Raw genomic sequence first — 20,075 nt, 5'->3', positions numbered from 1 at the left:
TTTATTACTAGCAAACTGTATTATTCAGAATCCTAAGATTCAGAATGCACTAGGAGAGAAAATGGGTTCACATGCTTTCCAATACCAGTGCAGTCGAGAATATGGCACTATCATTCTATCACTGAAGACTCAAGCTCTTACAAAGGGAGGGGCTGTAGGTGTGTTCCAATAACAATCCCACAGCTTACAGACAGATTGACAGCCATTTTACATCTTTATTACCAATGTCATAGTAAGTTTTTTTTAAATGAAATTTTAAATTCTACTTCAAATTTTGGATTTCAGGGCTGCCTTCACCATCAGTGCTTGTTATGATCGTTAAGTGGCAGGGACTTGGTTGTGGCTCATGCTTTCTATCTTGGTGTCCACACTGAAATGTATTTCACTAGGAGGGGCTCCATCTTGTCAGATTCTTAGTCATTGCATATTATTCCCTCTTATTGTCTTTTCACTCCAAGGTGCTATGCTGGGAGTAGAATAAGGCAAAGAATTTCAGGCAGTGCCTGGATTTGAGAACTGTAGACAATTGCCAACAAGGAGCCAAAACTTTCAGTATGACTTTCCAAAGAAAATGCAAACTGGTAAGTTGAGTGGGCAAGGCAGTACATCCATCACTAGGCAAACACAGAGACAAAAACTAAGCCCTATTAAACACTGATTATAAAAGGAAGGATTGTAGTAGCCAGTGGGCTCAAGGACACTACAAAATCACAGCCCATAGAATCAACTGAGCAGGGCACACAGGGGCTCACAGAGACTGAATCAGGGAGATGGCATGGGTCTGAGCTAGGTCCTCTGTATATATATTTTTGGTTGTATAGCTTGGTGTTTATGTGGAACTTTTAACAGTGGAAGTGGGAGTTGTCTCTGACTCTTTGACCTGCTCTTGGGACCCTTTTCCTTCTACTCAGCTATGTCATCTGGTCTTGATTTGAAGGTATTGCCTAGTCTTATCATAATTTGTTATGTTGTGCTTTTAATATCCTTGGGAAACCTGTTATTTTTTGTAATAAAGGAAATGGAGGAAGAGTGGATCTATGGGAAGAGAGGAAATTGGGGAGGGCAGGAGCTTGAAGAGTGCAGGGAGGGGAAACTGTGGTCAGTATTTAATAGATGAGAGAAGAATAAATTAAAAAAAATATGGTTCCAAAGTTGAAAAAAAGATAAATACCTATTTTATTAGCTATTAAGTTTGTTTAACTTGATATGCTCTAGAGAAAACTGGCACAACTAAGGAGCATGGGACTGAGTTTCATGGGATGTCTTCTTCAATCCACTTACTTAAGGAAACCAGGATAAATGATTTCTAATAAAAGTGGCCAAAACAAGAATCAACTAAGTAAGATTTTTTTTTTCACACACAGACAAGGGCAGCTCTGCCTGTCTTAAGAGTACTCAGAGAACAAAATAGACTGTAAAGGAGACTTAAGAACCATGCAAATTTTATGAACCTTCATCACATTCCATGCCATATGCATGCTTTGTCAGTCTGCTTTCCAGGATAAGGAATTGTTTTCTCTACCAAGTTAGGGTATATATTCTTACAACTGCATTCCACAATGTCACAAACTCAGAAACCCTAAAAGGAAATCTGTGTCATGGCTATACGCACTACCTACTAGCCTACATCTCTGAATATCCACACTGAACTTTTAGCAGACTCTTGGTACTGTTTTGGATGATTTCAGCAATGTCTAGAGTATCTGAACTTTTTGAATGAAACAGAAAAATACTACAGATATACTAACGGAGGCAGAAAGAAATGGAGTTTAATAAGAGATATATTTAATAAAATACACTTTTCTTTAAAGCTGAGCCACGGTATTTGAGAATCCTTGTCAGTTCTTATGCTCCATGCTTCCCCTGATATCGGAGGCTTCAGGAGTTCATTTCTCAGGAACAAAAAAACAGCTAAACTCTGATGCACTAGAAAGAGCTTCTGTAGCAATAATTAATGTTGGGCCACCAACACTAGAATTCATCTTGGGAACAGAGAAAATAAATGTGCCATAGGAATTCCTATAGTGTGGCATTGACATTGGTGGGTCTCATCATTGATCATTGGTGATAGCAGCAGAGTGATCACTCACAAGGCAGAACTAATAATAGCCCAAATATGGAAGAGTCCTCACTTGCTGCTTCTTCTGATAACAGGCCATGTTAAATGATTGTTTCTTTCCACAGAGCAGAAGCAACAAACCTCCATTTCTTTTCCCCAGTGCATTGTAAGTACACCCGAGATCAGTTGATTCACATTTAGGTAACTATCCCTTTTGATACCAATTTTCTTCCAGATATAAAATTGTGGTTTAAGGAAGTATAACTTAGTATGCATTCATGGATTCCTCATGTGTGGACACTGTACTCTACCCAGATCCAGACAGACAAGGAACATGAACTGTGGAGTTCATGTTAACTATAGCAGCCATGAGAAAGTAACAACATATTTTTTTTTTGCCTAGTGGTGTCAAGGAGAGGTCATTGTCACCATTGGTTCTGCCACTGAAATACTACTATTTTAGGCATTTCCACGTAATAGTCTCATGGGCATCATGTTGATGCCCAGGTTGTGGTATTTAGGTACAATGAATCATTTGGTATCTCTAAGCATCTTCAATAACATCATGTAGTGTGTCATCATGCTCTAGCTCTTGGTGGCTGAACCTTTGCAGCCTTGATGCCTTCATCATCAGTTATAGCTATATACAAAGAGTCCTTTTTTATTATACAAGTAAACCATAGGCTCTCTGTAAAGTTAAAATAGTGACTCAAAGTGGTGGAAATGCAAAATAAAAAAATTGGTTTGGCCCATGGCTATTTCTTTCTGAAAGCATTTTTACATTGTTTAATGAGTAAAGTCAATATTTATAAAATAAAACTTTTACCTGACCCCAAGATCATGTTAAATTCTCATAATAGAGATGAAAACATGCTCCCCTTGTGTAGGTCAGCTTCCTCTTTCTGTGTAAAATGCCAGTATTCTTTAATAGGAGCATTCATATTTTAGAAATTCCCACAAAAGAACCAATGACACCTTTTGCCTTTGAATTGAGAGTTACAAAAATATAAAGGATATAAAGGCGAGTACACAAAATGAATAGATTACAATCCAAAGGAATGTTTCGTATCTTTACAGAAGTTCTTTAACAGAAATGTCTAAAGAGGAAATGAGTATGTTTACCTACTTTCATAACAGGATAGCTGGACAGAGATCAGTCTAACATTACGCTGTTTCTATCAAACTGCTGTGTTTACACTTGAGACAATCATAGGAAGGAGAAGATGGCCTTGCAGATCTGGCACAATGAAAGTGTATTTTAAACACATTCCCCCTCTTGCATCTTATGCAACAATAACAACTCATAACCGTATTCAGACAGGCAGATGCGAAATAATGCAAATGGCACAGCACTGCCGGCCAATACATTTGTGGGAACATATATGTGTATGAACATAGTAGAAATAATTATTTATTGATCATTACACAACATTCTAACAGTTCAGAATCAATCTGTCTAATGAAAAAATAAGGAATGCATATTTTAATGAAGCTAATCAGAAACAATTACTCCTAAAGTTAAGCAAGTAGTCATGCAAGAATCTCTTTAAATTGTTTTCAAGAAACTTTTTTTTCAATCTAGAAAATTTGAAGACATTAACTTCTAATGGATGCTCAGCATGGAAACTCTTACTCCTAAGGAAGAAGTATACTTATACTAGCTGGGGGGAAGCAGAGACTTCTCACCACCAGCAAGAAGCAGATGCACACAGAAAACATCTTTGCTTTTTGGTTATGAAGATGAGGAGGAGTGGTGATACACAGAGGAAACACAGAAGCCGAAGCTTCTGTTTGCTAAATTAGTACAAGAAATCAGAGGAATTGGGTCTCACTGACATGCTCAGGAAGATTTGAGGAATCCTTCTATTAACTGGCCAAGGCTCAGAGAATTGTAAGATTTTCTTTTAATTGTTTATTAGTGCCTCCCTCAGGGGTTGCAGCAGCACAATCCCTGTGATACTATACTGCATTGTGTCCCTTCTCAGACCTCATTCTTTTGGGAGGTAGCAATGACTATTGCTGTCCCTTCAAACTTGTCTCGTTCATTTAACACTTTCTCTGTGCCATGTGAAAAGTTTCATCTAATTGTTTGCCCTGAAGATACCATGTTTCTCTAAGGGAGGTCGCATGGTACATTTGTAATATCCCAGAGATGGATTCCAGTGTCAGCTTCATTTCCCCTTTGTGTCAGGTATGTTTCTTAGATTTTCTGAGACTCATCTAAAAGCAGACCATCAAATCACATGATCTCTCTGAGGCTTGTATGAGACAACGTAAATAAAACACCTAGGCTAGTGTTGCTAAAACGTGGAGAAAGAGAGTGAGCCCTCCTTTCAATCCACTGGAGAAGCTTGAGGCTTAGCAAGTGGAGTTATTATGAGCCTGAAAACATTTTCCTGTACTCCAGACATATCACCATGAGGGTGATGACTAAAGATTTTTGCATTATGGGTTAACCCCCAAAATAACTTTTGAAAATGGCAAAACTGAATCATGAGTACAAACACTTGCACAAATTCTGGGAAGGTCAGTTTTATGGCTGCTGATCATTTGGGTAGGTGCTTGTGGGGAGCAAAATGCTGGCCTCCTTAATTTGTCTTCTAGTGATAACCTAGTGATACACTTCAGAATGATAGTTGTTAAAATGCTATAGCAAACCTGTAAGGATTTGAATCCACACCTGTTTCTAATGTGCAAACACTGAGGCCAAGGGGAAAGTGGCTTTTAATGGTAATTTTGGGCTTTTTAGTGTTTTGGATTGAGAGTCAGGGGGTACATTTTTACTTCCCCAGCTGAAGGGTCCATGGTTATGATGTATAATGATTATGGAAAGTAGTGGACATACTGTGGATATGTATGATTTATAAATCACCAAACATTTTCTAATACCTGTTGATCGTTAGTACCATTTTTATAACAGTACACATTATAGTTACACGGCCATGATCAACAACAAGCATAAACCTCGTCACATCCCCCAAATGCTTCTGCATAGGAATACTTCCCTTATTTGTACCTTCATCCCAATACAAAGGCAAGTTACACTGATGAATACTTATGTTTTGTTCTTTAGATTAGAAAAACTCATTTCTATACTTTCCTTGATATATCTGTAGCTATTAGTCGAGATCATCACCACAGTTAACCTTTCCTTTGTCAATCCATAGCGATTGCAACAAAACTATAGTGGAATTCTAGGACTTTTTATCACTAAATACAAGAGTGATTTGAGCCATTCTAACTGTAAATTTGAATGGTTTAAAATATGCTTTTTATAATCAAGAGCTATATTTTATTTACTTGCTTCACTTTGAGACACATGGTTTTAACTTTGGAAAAAGTCAGTGACTTCCTGAGTGCAGAAACAATTACACAAGAGAAGTCAGGAATAACTCAAGAACTGGCTCCCTCATTTAAACATGGCTCAAACTGTTCATAAGCCGAGGTTCCCAAAACATCAAATAATTACATGTTAAGTAAAATCTTTTCCTCAACAAAGAACATAAATATGTTCTTTGCTTCTGTTTGCAAAAGATCCCATGTTCCAGTTTCAATGAAGTAAATTGTCAAGTAAGTGAAAAAGCAAAACCTATAAAGAACTATCTCCCTCTACTCTCTTTAAAACAAATTCTATTTTCTTTCTTTTCTCTCTTAAGTGCAATCTGTCGTATATCCTCTCTCCAATTTCTGTTCTCTACTGTTGGATCATTCTTGTTTTATTCTTTTGTTGCCCATATCCACAGTGAGGAATGGGTTAACTATTTGTTTCCTTGGTTCCTCCCTTGGCTTGTAGGACACTGGCCCATTTCCTCCCCCTATTGTTTTCAGCCCTCTTCTTACTGCAGTGCTTCCTTTCTGTTTGCTATGCCTTCTCTGTTCCATTCATAAGTCAATGCTTCTATCATCATTCCAACATAGTTCATTCTGATGTAGGGTAGGACTTCTGTCTAGACTCTGTGCTAACAGCCATGTTAGCACATGGAACAGTTTTTACTAAACCCACTGAGAAGTCAAAATAGAACAGTTACAAAAAATACCTTACAAAATCTTATGAGTTCATTCTTCCACTTGTGAATAATACACTACAACCAGAAATTCCTATCTGTAATTTCTTTATATCCATCTATTGCATTAAAAAATCTCATGTATATTTAAGACTTCAAATAGTCCTCAATTATTGAAAGTTCACGTTTATTTCTCAAACTATATAATTAAACTTCTAACACTTCTAAAAAGAAGCCATAACCCACTCTGACAAATAGACACAGTTAAATAATAAAAAATAATAAAACAAAAGGAACTTGAAAGCTGAGCCCAAACCTGGACATTTTAAATCTTACTTGCTATTTAGATCTCCCAGGTGCTCACCAGACTTCTTCCTAAACAAAGAAGAAATGTGACAACAATTAAAACGTGAAAATGATGCTATTAAAAACTGCTCATTTAGGTGACGCATGTTTATCATGCCTGGATAGCGGAAAATGTCAAAATCTATGGAGAAGCAAGATTTGTTGTATTATGGCATTTTCTCTCACACTTACTTTCCTAAAAAGCAATCTAAAACATTCCTTTTTTCAGCAAAAAAAGCAAAACTTTCTTTGACTATTCTTGGAAGAGGAATATAGTTCAAAACTATTCTGTGTTCTTGGCATTATAAATTATATACAATATGAAATAAATGACACAAAATTATTATTATTAAATTAATATTAGTGTTGAAAATATTTTGAAATATTTTCATGAAAAGGAATATTTTCTTTATTCTTAACTTTGGTTGAGATTAAAATTATTATTATTGTTAGTATTATTATTATTGTTAGTGAAGACAGAAAATGTTCACTGATGTGTTTTGAGTAACACCACCAGTTTTCTAAAAAGACAGACTCTCCCTAATTATGGGGGCAATGTTAAAAGAGAGGGATTTAAACTTCAAAACTGGGTTGAAGAAAAAGTCTTAGTAAGAACTTAAAGGCTGGTAAAATATCTTAGTCAGTAAGGTACTCTTCTCACCAAGTCTGAAGACATGAGTTTGATCTTTGGGACCTACACAGTACAAGAAAGGAATGGACTCATACAAGTGGTCTTCTAACATCCACACACATGTGGTATGTATAAATGTACACACCTAAAAACACGCATAGATAACTATTTTTAAATTAAGAAATAAATAGAAGTTTACTCTTAGTGTAATTTCCATTAAAATTGAGAACACTACAAATCGATGGAAGTATTAGTGTTTCAGGAGTTTACTTTTATAACCTAGAAGCTACTTTACGAACAGCCTAGTCATTTTCCTCATTTTTCCAATCATTTTTAGTTATAGTCGCCCACTGTGGCTTCTTTTTATTTAGTAAAAATGGAGAAATTAATTTGGGCTTTGAGTATTTACAGAAGTGGAGATAATAATCTATTTCTGTACTTTAAAAAACATTGTGAACATATCTCTTATTCCAGCATGGCCTTGAATTGGGGTATGGTTGACGATGATGTTTTACTTCTGAGTATCCTGCCTTAAAATCTTGAGTGCTGGGATAACAGATATTTTTGTCAGGCCTGATTTACATGGTACTGGGATACATGTTCAGGACACAGTACCACCTGAGCCACCTCCTAAACTCTATGTCTGCACATTTTGGTTTAACCAAAGAATTTAATTCAACCATTTTTTTTTTTTGCTTAAACCAATTGATTTAGTGTGACAAGAAAAATAAGTGAAAATGTAGCCAAGGAAGAGGGCCACACTCAAAGGCTCATGGCTGAGCTTCTGCAGCTGATACGGACATTTGTTTGCTATGTGGGACCTAATAGGTACATGCATGTATATAAGAGTTTGTAGCTTATAAAATATTGTTTATATTTTAACACTCTAAATAAAGAAGTAGAAGTATGTCATTTAGTGTATTTACTACAGAACGTGCCTTACATGACCAAATCTTTGATGAAATTAGCTGCGATTTTGTTTTAGAAGAACATCTGTAGCTGGGCATCCCAACACTCAGAAAGCTGAGCTGAGGGTCAGGAGTACAAGCCAAGGTGGCTTAAATAGTAAGACTATATCTTAAAAAGAAAAGAAATACAGAGTCACAGAAATGTCACCCAGATGCAGATGACTTGCTTGGTCATGCTGGTTCCCAGGACCTGTCCCTGAGGTGTGAACTGACTCTTTGGAAGCTATTTACTATGGTGGGATGCCTTATTCAGCCTTGATGAAGAGAGAAGGAGCATGGTTCTGCATCAACTTGATATGCCATGCTTCGTTGATTTCCGTGAAAGACCTTACCCCTTCTAAATGGAGACAGACGAGGAGTAGATAGGTGGGGGTAGAATGAAGGCAGGGGAAGGGAACAGGAGGAAAGGAGGAGGGGAAATTTTAGTTGTTTTTTAAAATAAATAAAACATGATAAATAATAAATGAATAAAAATAAAAAATAAAGAAAGAGAAGAAGGAAGGAAGATATGGAGAAAGAAAGAAGGTGAGAGAGAGGGAGAGAGGGAGGGAGGGGGGGAAAGAAGGAAAGAGGAAGGAAGGAAAGAAGGAAGGAAGGAAGGAAGGAAGGAAGGAAGGAAGGAAGGAAGGAAAAATAAAATTGCAGTTGTGTCAACAAGACTGTTATAATGTCTAGTATCAGGGGTGGCCTTCGGCAGGCAGGTGAGGACTCCCACACTGGCTGGAGAGGCTGATGGTCCTGGCTAAGATTCTGATCGTAAGTGCAGAGAAGAGGCTGGCTGAGGCATCAGGTGTGAAGGAAGGCAGAAAAAAGAAACTAGAGCAGTAGTTAGGCTTGTGGGCATAAGCCGCATCCTTCCTGAGACACTGCAGACTTAGAATATAATAGGATCTGAGGAGATTTCAATTCTGGACATTTTAAAATGTCTGTGAGACAATAAAAATGCTAAATTGGGTAAAGTTTCTAGAGAGGTTACCATAGAAAGGTGTCTTAGGTTATTGAATGGAACAACGGAAGAACCCAGGGTCAGGATGCTACCTGACTCAACTATATTGACCATTTCTTCATTCTCTCACACAGTCAGAAGGTACAAAGATTTTTTTTTTATTTGGCAGAAGCTGATTTTAACTATGTTTACGCTCTTTGGTGTCTTTGAATGTAGCAAGGCAAGAAAAACAGACCTTGATACACAATCTTTTCCACAACTACTAGTCAAATTAAATAGAATTTCAATATAGATTTGTCAAAATTTTCAAAGAAGTCATCACAATTTATAGAACATGGTTATAATTTCTGAGTTAGAGACAAACTGTGATATGATTTGCTGATGATAGCTGTCTCATTTGTATTGTGATGATCCCAAATTCACCACTCTTACATACTGATAGACATCAATAATATAAACAGATTATGCAACCCTAAACCCACAGCATATTAGGATAAAAGGAAGTTAAGTTTTGTGATTAGTTTGGTGTTTTTTTCAAGAGATTTCTCAGCTTCAGAATAATCGCTGGGAATCTTGGTCTTATGAACATTCATTGACCGTTATGTTACCATTGCTGGAACTGGAAAGTTGTATTTGCTTATTAAACTATGATTCTTGATCCATGAAATGGGGTAATATATGGCCTCTCAGTCTCTTTTCTATGAATTAGTATGTAATTTATATAATCAGTAATGCTATGAGGTTCTTACTGTTACAGTCAAGCCCATGAGTATATTTAAATACTTTAAAAAAGATTAAACTTCAGAGGCATTTAAATATACTTTTATAATTTATTACATATTAGTTTATTATCATTGTAAGTTTTGGATAATAGCATCAGTCATATTAACAGAAAGATACTGATATAATTTTAGTAATTAGTGTGTTACTTCTAATCAAATTTATTCTTCAATGCTGGATCTTGTGCTGTTTGCTCTGTCATGGCCTCTTCAAGCACCACAGTCCACTCCACAGGAGACAACACATGCCTAGTGCTAGCAATCTGTCATAGAGGGGGAGCTCATAGGCCCCAGGTTTAACTTGACAACTGTTCTTCTGCCAAATGGATATGGTATAAATCTGCCCTCTAAATTCTGTGTGTCTCTATATCCGTAGATGAGTGCGGCTCTCAGACCTCACTAGTGAAGTTTCTTTGAGTAGTGGACAGCAGTAAATGCAAACACCCACAACAGATCAAAGGGGAGAGAATACCTGTCTTAAGAGTGCTCAGCCATACGTGAGACATCTTTCATCACTCTGCCCCATGGCTCAGGGACTGTCACAGAAAGGAGGATGAAAATACTGTAAGATATGGAAATTGTAAAGGACTGAAGTGAAACAATGTTTTCTGTATATGACAGGACTGCCACGCCCATGAAATTGTAACTCTGTCTGCTTGCATAAGATCTGTACACAAAAGCTTCTCAATATGTCAGCACCGAGAGGCCAGGAGCTCAGGAGGCCCCATCCCTAACTGAGGACTGACACTCACATGGTGGTTTGGGAGAGGGAGATTAGAGGTGAATGAGGTTTTGTTTTTGTTTCTGTTTTAAGAAATGACTCCAGATAGGCTCAACATGCTGTACTGGATGGCCCTACACCCACGAGTATCTGGGCAATACAAATTGGAATAAGTAAACTATTAAAAAAAGGGACAAGGATTTAGAGGGGCTGGGGGTATGGATCTTGGAGGAGTGGAGGGTGAATTTTATCAGATGCAATGGAGGTAATGTGGGTTAAAATAGATACGATATGGGTTAGAATTGAAAAGAGCAATTTGGCCTGGCGATGGTGGCGCACGCCTTTAATCCCAGCACTCGGGAGGCAGAGGCAGGCGAATCTCTGTGAGTTCGAGACCAGCCTGGTCTACAAGAGCTAGTTTCAAGACAGGCTCCAAAGCCACAGAGAAACCCTGTCTCGAAAAACCAAAAAAAAAAAAAAAAAAAAAAAAAAAGCAAGTTTGGTGATGTTAAAGTTTGGGTATTCTAAATAATCTATGACTTTTTATACTGTTAAGCTGGATCTGCTTCATAAGTCTTAAAATATGGTCTCATAATATTTGATTGAGTCATGCCCTTCACACCAACACCATTTAGTCTATGTGTTCTTTCTGTCTTGTGCAAACTGGTAGTAGCTCATACACAGATCTCGTGTGATGGAGGAAATACAGGAGCCATTCAATTTCTTTACCCTTCACGCCAGGACACATTGCTTTAATCTGTAATTCACTGTGCGAAACTGCATCATAGTCTCCTTGTATGTATAAATATGGAACCCACCATGACCCTTTTATGGCACAGTACTTGTCACAGCTTTTACATACAGAGTAACTGTACAGAACTCTATTACAAACTGACATTGGCGACCCCTTAGCTAATCACTTTTCCTAACATATTCCTTTATTAGATCTTCATAATGTGTTTCTGAGCAATCTTTTATATGGATAAAGTAATTAGGCAATATTTGCTGCACTTCACTCAATGATGTTCTCTATAATCCGGTTATAGTCACTGTATTGTAGATATCAGCATTCACATTCTTCCTTATATGAAAGTAACTCAGAACAAGAATTATACCTCCTTATCTCGACTGCATTTTAATGTGGATAGCCCTTGCATTTTTAGTATTTCACGTGTCCTTTACTAACAAGACTAAGTGTGACATTTCAGGAAACAATTATAATTTTTAAGATTTGCTTATTCATGTGTTTGTGTATGACTGTTGTTAATTGAAATGTGTAATTTCAAAGACTCATAGGAAAAAGTGTTGTATTTCATTAGCATGATTTATTATATATTATATAATTATAAATATAACACAATATTTAGGACATATGAAGTGAAATTTAACATTAGTATTGAATTGCTTTCTGCAATTTGTATCATTTAAAGACACGTTCAGTGGCATACAAGTCTTAAGATTTATGACTTCCTTCACATATCTGTATTAGTGGCTTTTCTCCACTCTATGAGAAAATATTATGACAAAAACAACTTAAAGAAGAAACATTATTTGTTTCATAGTTCCAAGTCCAGCCCAGTATGGTGGAGAATTCACAGCAGCAGCAGTTCAGGCAGCTGGGCACATTGCATCCCCAATCAAAGAGCAAAGGCAGACAAGTGTGGGGGTACACTCACTTTCTGCTTTTCATGCAGATGCCATCCCATGGCATGGTGCCTGCCACCTGTGGTTATGATGGGTCATCCCAATTTGGTTAACATAATCTAGATGATCCCTCAGGAGAATGATGGGAGGCCCGCGGTTAGGTGAGTCTAGATCTTGTCAGGTAAGCTAAGCAATGTAAACCACCACGGTAATTATTTGTCAACACTGAGCTATTGAATTACCGTAAGTAGATTAAAGTTACTTAATGTGTGTTTTTAAAAAGTGATAATATACCCAAAGGATGCTCAATTATACTGTAAGGACATTTGTTCAACTGTGTTCATAGCAGCATTATTTGTAATAGCCAGAACCTGGAAACAACCTAGATGTTTCTCAACAGAAGAATGGATAAAGAAAATGTGGTACATTTATACACAATGGAGTACTAATCATCATAAGAAACAATGATGTTAAGAAACATCTTGAAATTTGCATGCAAATCGATGGAATAGGAAGAAACTATCTTGAGTGAGGTAACCCAGACTCAGAAAGTTAAGCATTGTATGTACTCACTCATAAGTGGATACTAGCTGTAAGCAAAGAATAGCAAGCAATAGTTCATGACCCTAGAGAAGCTAAGCAGCAAGGTTATATATATATATATATCCACCTGAAAAGGGGAAATAGAAAATATATCCTGACAAAATTGGGAGCATGGGGATAGGGGGAGAAGGGATGGCTGAAGGGGAAGAGGAGGGAAGAAGGGGATGGGGAGGAGAACTTGAGGGAAGGAGATAGTTGAAATTGAGGAAGGACAGAGATGACAGCAAGGAAAAAGGTATTTTGATTGAGGGAGTCATTATGGGGCTTGCACTAGAGAATTCCCATGAATCAACAAGGATGAGACCAGCTAAGACCCTAAACAGCAGAGGAAAGGGTACCCAAACTGTCCTTGCCCTGTAGTCAGACTGATGACTTTCTTAAATATCACCATAGAACCTTCATCCAGCAACTGATGGAAGCATAGGCAGAGACCTGCAGTGGAGCACTGAGCTGAGCTCCCAAACCAGTTGAAGAGTGGAAGGAGTGAGAATATGAGCAAAGAGGTCAAGACCATGATAGCGTCACCCACTGAGACAGTTTATCAATTGGGAACTCACCAATTCCATCCGAATAGGGAAGAAACAAGCATAGGACCAAACTAGATCCTGTGGGTGACAGTTGTATGGCTGGGGCAGACTGTGGAGCCACTGGCAGTGGCACCAGGATTTATCCCTACTGCTTGTAACGACTTCTTGGGAACCCATTCTTTTTGGATGGATACCTCGCCTAGCCTAGATATTCTAGGTAGGATCTTGGACCTTCCCCAAAGCAATGTGCATTACCGTCTCTGAGGAGTGGATGGAAGTTGGGATGGAGGGTAAGGTGGAGGAAATGGGAGGAGAGGAGGGAGTAGGAACTGGGATTGGTATATCAAATGATAAAAAGATAGTTTGTTTTCTTTTTTAAAAAATAAAAGAAAAAATGATTAAAAATAAATAAAAGTGATAATACTGTAAAATGATGACTAATTAGGTGACATGCAAAGATAGAAACATGGAAAACTCCATGGAGCACAAGTGAGGTGACAAAGGCTTTATGAGACAGGAGGCATTAGAATGAGATAGAACAGCAAAATCTACTTTTTAGTGTGCCTGGCTGCTTTCCTTTCAAAAACCTTATCTTAGATTGCTACTATTACAGAAATGTTGTCAAAGAACATTTTCAGAACAATTAACCTGGGTAAATAGCGTGGAGAAAGAAATCAGATATCTTGATACTATGAACTGAGGAGATGAGAAGAGCAGTGGTGGAATTTGATGGGAGAATGCAGTTACAGAGATGTCAGTTCTGGAATACACTGAAGTGGCACAGTTCTAGAGATGATGAGCCCCTCAGTGGGATGAAGAACGTCGAGAGCTGGTCAATGGCTGTGTCTAATGTGGCGGTATAACCCCCCTACCTGAACATGCTTTAAGTCTTTGGAGAAATGGTTGTGGATTGAGGGGGTGGACATGATAAAGCTTCCAAGAGAGATCTGCAGAGGCACTGGTAGAACTGAGTGCTGAGTTGCATCAAGTGACGGTTTATTGAAGCAGGGAGACAACTGGCATTTAATGGTTAGAGGAGAATGATGTGCAAAGATAAATTGATCAGTCATGGAAATGAGAAGAAAAATAGTAAAAGATATTGTGAGGTCATGGAGACTAAGAAAGAAAAAGTTAAGAAAGAAAATCAGCTAAAAGGAGGAAATGTTTTGAGAAGAGCATGAAGGCTGCGTATGGAATTTTATTATTCAGCATTAACATGTAACCTGCAGAAACACAGTCCTCAGCCAGGAAACATGAGGTTCCACAGATGTTCCATGACCTTGGTGCCTTTGCCTCTCGTGCACTACGCTGAAACTTCCCTGCAGATGCTTGTCTTTTCTCATTCTCTGTCAAGAACACCTCTACTGTAAACGTCCCCCGAAGAGCATCAGACGATTTATTGTTTCCTGGACACTTAATATCTGCATCCTCAATCGGTATGCATCCCTGACAGATTAATACTATTATCTTTTCTGTGCATACCAAGTCTTCTGGCTCCAATCCTGAATGCCTTTTATTCTCCTTCTGGCTGCCACTCTAGGACTGCCCTTAATGTATAAAAGATACCATGCATAGAGGAAACAGCCAATCAAAGAAGATTCAGGGCTAGACCAGAAAGAATAATGGACCTGGACTGTTGGGAATCACGGTGCTCTCCAAACCCATATGTCACTATTGTTTCATTTTTCAACCAGTTTTTATCCACTGTTGCTCTCCAGGGCCTTTCTGTTGTTAATAGTACAACCTTTGTTTATTCAGTCAGTGAGGCAGCAATACTTAGAAGGCTATAAAAAGGAATCTTTCATGCATTCTGCATATTACAAATTATAAATTATAGTCATGTTTTTTTGTCTACTGCCCATGCTTAAATGCAAGGTCTTGAAAAAAGACCTTATCAATATTTATGTTTTAAAAAATTATTATGTTTATTTATTTGTTTGTTTGTTCATTTTTGAGTGTGATCATGCGTGCATGCCAGAGAACATGTGAGGATGTCAGAGGATAGTGTTTCAAAATCAATTCTTTTCCTGTACCATGGGAGTTTAGAAAATTGAATGCAGATCATCCACCTTGGTGACAAATGTCATCTGCTGAGTTATCTTGTCAGGCCCTCGATATTTGTATTATTAATAATTAGAAAGTTCTTGATATTTGGTAGGCTATCAACTCATATTATTTAATGAGTGTATAAATGGGAGTGTGAGTTCGATAAAAAGTATTAACATCTATTAATTGCATGAAACAATCAATCCTATAATAACATATTCATCATGCATGAATCCGTTTTTGAAAAAGGTGTGCAGATAAACTTTTGGTAAGGACAAAAATATGGTCCCAAATAGGTAGTGGACAATTAAAGAAATGCCCAAGGGAAAAGAACTCCTTTCAGGGGTTACTGAAAATGAAGTATGTATCATAGAGGGAGGGAGAAAGCTGGGTAGAATGTCAAGATGAAAGGCCCACATTTTTTTTCCAAGGACAATGTGACTTTTTGATGAATCTGAAGACTTAGCTTTATTTATAGTCATTAGAGTCATTAATGAGAAACACTAATTTTCCATGTTTGTTCAGTTTTTGTTTGAATTCCTGTGTTATGTTGTGTACAAAAGTTTTTTTTTCTCAATTAAAAAAAAAGGAGTTTTACAATATGTAGCCACACAGTCAAGTTTTATTTTAAGGACAATGGCATTTTTACCTCCTGTTTTGCAGGAGGGGCTGTGGGTTGGAGGATAGGAAGAGAGAGAGTCTCCAGCTGCCACCACCCAGCGAAGCCCGGCAAATGATGCCTGCATCCACTCCTGCCATCACCACGTACTGAAAGTGATCTTTTGAAACAAGGAATGCAAATAGCTGCAGCGTCTCAAAGCTGCAGTTGCTTTTCATAGAGCAAACTGCTGTTTCCCTGTTGACGCCATTCACAGCCCTGGCGCCAGCTTGCCTTTGAACTCTTAATTCCCAGCAACTCGAAAACAGAAGGAACTTCATTTGAGGAACCTAAAGTAGAAGAGGCAGGCAGGGGTGGAGCAGAATTGGTGATGAAGGGAGATACAATGACTGCTCTCTGGCCCCAGGTAATATTCTGTGCATCTGGGCATGACTCTGAAAAGATACCCATAGCTAGGGGGCAGTGAGAAATGCCTAGAAGAGAGAGAGAAAAAAAAAAAAAACCTCTATCTATGGACATACTGAACTAGAAAGAGATGGTAAGAGTGGATCAAGGCTCACACTCCAGCTCCACCTCATCTCAGGTTGGAGCTTGTGTGCTTTGTTGTTTTTTGCTTCACTACATTGCATAATCTTTTGAGGATCCTGAAAGTGGTCTGTGGATTCATGCTTTGGGGATTGCCATGACGCAGCTGAGATGTGGGTGATTCTACCTGTTCTATACCTTATTGTCAGTGTCTTCTCAGGCAGCTACTTTCTTCTCTTTTTTTCTCCACAGGTCCTTGAGAAAGTTCTGCTAAGGGACTTCAACAGCACCACTTCTCACAGACATGGGCTGCCTGGACCTTCACTGCAACCATGATGAGTGTTCACAAGTCTTTGTCCTTCCCTTGATGAGACACATTTGCCCTGAGATGCACATTTCTCTTCTCTTCTTTCTTCACCTTCATTCTTGTTTGCATCACTGGGTACCATCCATTGACAAGACATGTGATTTGGCAGCAACCAAGGCTGTGTTATCACACAGTTTCTTCCTTTCCTCCGAAGGACATGTTTAGGGTTATAAGCAGAGTATTTTATCATTGAAGGAAGATCTAGTAAACATCTCAGCTTAACTCATATAGACAAGGCATAAATAGCTCATACCTATGAACTAGCCCCTCCCGAGTTCATATTAGAATAGGAATTCTGCCGTTAGCATAGAGCACCTGATTATCAGTCTCAGAAAGACACATTGTTCTTATGTTGTCGTCAGATGCACCACAGTAAATCCACATGGAAGACCAGGCATATAAGGGTCCCTGAAGCATTTGCTCTGAGTATTTACTGAAAATATTGGAGACTGGAATATGCTCAGAATCCCCCCCCCCACAGTTACTTTTTGGATTGGACATGATTCTGAATGCATTCCCCTTCCTTCTGTCTCTGCCCCCATCCTTTCTTCTTAGCTCTTCTCTCAGTTGTCTCTGTGGTCTCATTTAATGGTGGCACTATCTCTAGCTGAAATACCGGTCTTCTTGCTTTGGGGACTATAGTATGCAAATTGGTGGGAGTCAATTGTACCTGATTTTCTAAATTGCCTCTGCTGTAGCAATTCTTCCACCTATAACAACCCATTGAAACCAAACAATGGGATTGATTACACATTCCTCACTCTGGGGGAAACTATTAGTTTTACCTGAATAAAAACTGCAGAACAGGGCTCAATTTGGGTAAGTAGTGTACAGAATTGTTCAGGAAGCACAGCAGAAATAGGCTTAAAAAACCTTAAATATTATTCTCTACCTGCAGAGACTATCAAGGAAAGAGAATTCTATTTACAAGTCAGAAAAACAAAGGCACAGATATTAAATAGGGCTCCAGCATGACCAGTATTAACACCCATTCAGCTCAACTCTGAAGAGGAATTTTAGAACCCCCATAGCTTTTACAGATCTATACGTGGGTAATCACCATGGGGAATTGTCCCATTTCAAACTGCAAATATCCAGTTGCGTGGTGTTCCAAAGAGTCCTAGTCCTTCCAGTTATGGACTGGGAGACACTAGGTCCAGCTGTTTAACCTTCCTGATTTTCAGTTTTTTTTTTTTTTTTAACTAAGCCTAAGATACTTGTTTTATTACAATCTTCAGATTCAGTATCAAATGAAACAAGGTACAAAATGTGCCATGAAACCTGCTAAGTGCACTCCTAACGTTCTTATCTCAGGAAACCTTTTCTTTTTTCAAGCAGATGCATAACTCTATCATAAAGACCCAGCCAGTGGCAAGGCCCCTGAACTCAAACTTCGGGTAGTCAGGCAGAGTTTAGTGTCTGATCAACCTGTGCTTACAACACAGTTCTCCCCTTTCCTGCCTTTCTGTCTAGAACTGAGTTAGACTGTGGAGAGCCATCAGCAAAGTATTACTAACTAACCAGGCTCTTGCTAGAAGCAGCAATGCTGTGCTTGGAAAAGGAATACCATACCACTATTGGCACCTATTAGCCATCGAAACCAACTGCAATATGAGGGAATGCTCATAGGATGTCTCCTCTCAGTCAACCGAGTGATGCCATTGATGTTTGAAGCCTTGGCCCACTGCTGACATTTATCTTCTTTTTTGCAGAAGAGCCTCCTGAAGTCCTTTAGAGGACTGGCTGCAGGAATACAGGACCCATGACATTGGATTCCTAGATCATCAAATCTTGATGGGTAAGATTATATTTTGCTTCCCATCTTATCAATTATTCCTATTCATAGCCTAGCTTGGAGTCTGGCATACAGTTGACTGTACAGTGAATAAAAACAAAAATGAGGCTGGGCGGTGGTGGTGCACGCCTTTAATCCCAGCACTCAGGAGGCAGAGGCAGGCGGATCTCTGTGAGTTGGAGACCAGCCTGGTCTACAAAAGCTAGTTCCAGGACAGACTCCAAAACCAGAGAGAAACCCTGTCTCGAAAAACACCCATTGGAGGGTTTTTTTTTAAAAAAAAAAAAACAAAAACAAAAACAAAAATGAGAACAGAAATGTTGAAATTTACGGGTGCATAGAAATGAAAACCTGGAAGCTCTTGTTGAAGAACTGGTGGATTTTGTTAGAATATTTATTATAGCAAATTTTCAAGTAATGAATTTTTTTCCTCAACATGTACCTGTTTGCAAACTAAACAATTTTTTTTGTCAAATTTATGTTCCAGTAACTTCTCAAAGATCTGAAAGCCACTATTGGAAATGTAAATGTCAATGAAGAAAGAATCGATATGACCCAGCTTTTTTCAAAAATAATATTTTTATTATTTGGGAATTTCATACAAGACACCCAGGTCACAATTGTTTCCCATTCCTACCAGGTCTATCCTCCCATCCTTGTGTTCCATCAAAAAAAACCAACCAAGCAACCAATCAACCAACCAGCCAATCAACCGACCAGCCAACCAACCACCAACCAAACAAAAGACACACCAGAGCCCATATTGATGTCCTTAGTCCATGGTGTTGCCAAAGGACAAGCCAATATTTCCCAGTTTTATAGGAGAGATATTAACCTAGTTTCAGTGGGTTCTGTTAGATCTCAAACACAAGACAAGTGGTTGAGGTGCCTATTTAATATATCAAAGTGGACACTGGCTTACCATTTCTCTTAGTCTTTACCTGTTACAGAGTCATCCTGGCTGGCATAACCCATCTCCTTCCCTAAACTCTCCAGCCCAGAGACTGAACTGTTTTCCCTCTTCCTGCTTCTCTGATTCCTATAGAACATCAGCCATTTTTACTACCAGTCATATTGTACTCTTGGCCTTTGCAGTCTCTGAGTTCCAAAGTACTCACTCTCTTTGCTCTTCCTCTCTTCCTTGTCTTGCACCGTTTTCTCATGACCCGTTTCAGTCTGAACCCTTCCAGATGCTTCCGGCTGTGTTTTCCCTCATATCTACAATAAACCTTCTCCTCCACCACACCTAGGAGCAGTCACATCCTTTTTAATTATTTCCATGCAGTTCCTTTTACCAACGAGCAAATTCCCTCTTGTCACAGAATTTGTTATTCACTTCATCCTTTGTGGATGAAGTCAACAAGTTAATATAGGGGCATTATTAAAGGGACCCATCCAAGAGCTCTTACTCTAGGATTACCTATTTGTTAACTTCTAACATGTACACAATGGGATGCATTTTTCTGATTTTATGGAAAGTTTAGATTTCTTCCTAT

The 20,075-nt window shown here is 38.4% G+C and overlaps 1 protein-coding gene across 31 annotated transcripts in view; it reads right to left on the bottom strand.

The window, feature by feature from the left end:
- The window catches only part of Ptprd (protein tyrosine phosphatase receptor type D), a 2,217,081-nt gene that overhangs the window by 640,310 nt on the left and 1,556,696 nt on the right, over window positions 1-20,075 (bottom strand). For all 31 annotated transcript variants that reach the window (XM_057783903.1, XM_057783917.1, XM_057783909.1 and 28 more), the window contains one exon: window positions 6,400-6,438. The gene's annotated coding sequence lies outside the window, so the exon portion shown is untranslated. The remainder of the gene's footprint in view (window positions 1-6,399; window positions 6,439-20,075) is intronic.

The sequence above is a fragment of the Chionomys nivalis genome, chromosome 11 (genome assembly GCF_950005125.1).
Source record: "Chionomys nivalis chromosome 11, mChiNiv1.1, whole genome shotgun sequence".
Lineage (NCBI taxonomy): Eukaryota > Metazoa > Chordata > Mammalia > Rodentia > Cricetidae > Chionomys > Chionomys nivalis.
The sequence above is the reverse complement of the archived record's forward strand: the minus strand, read 5'-3'. Positions and strand labels throughout refer to the sequence as shown.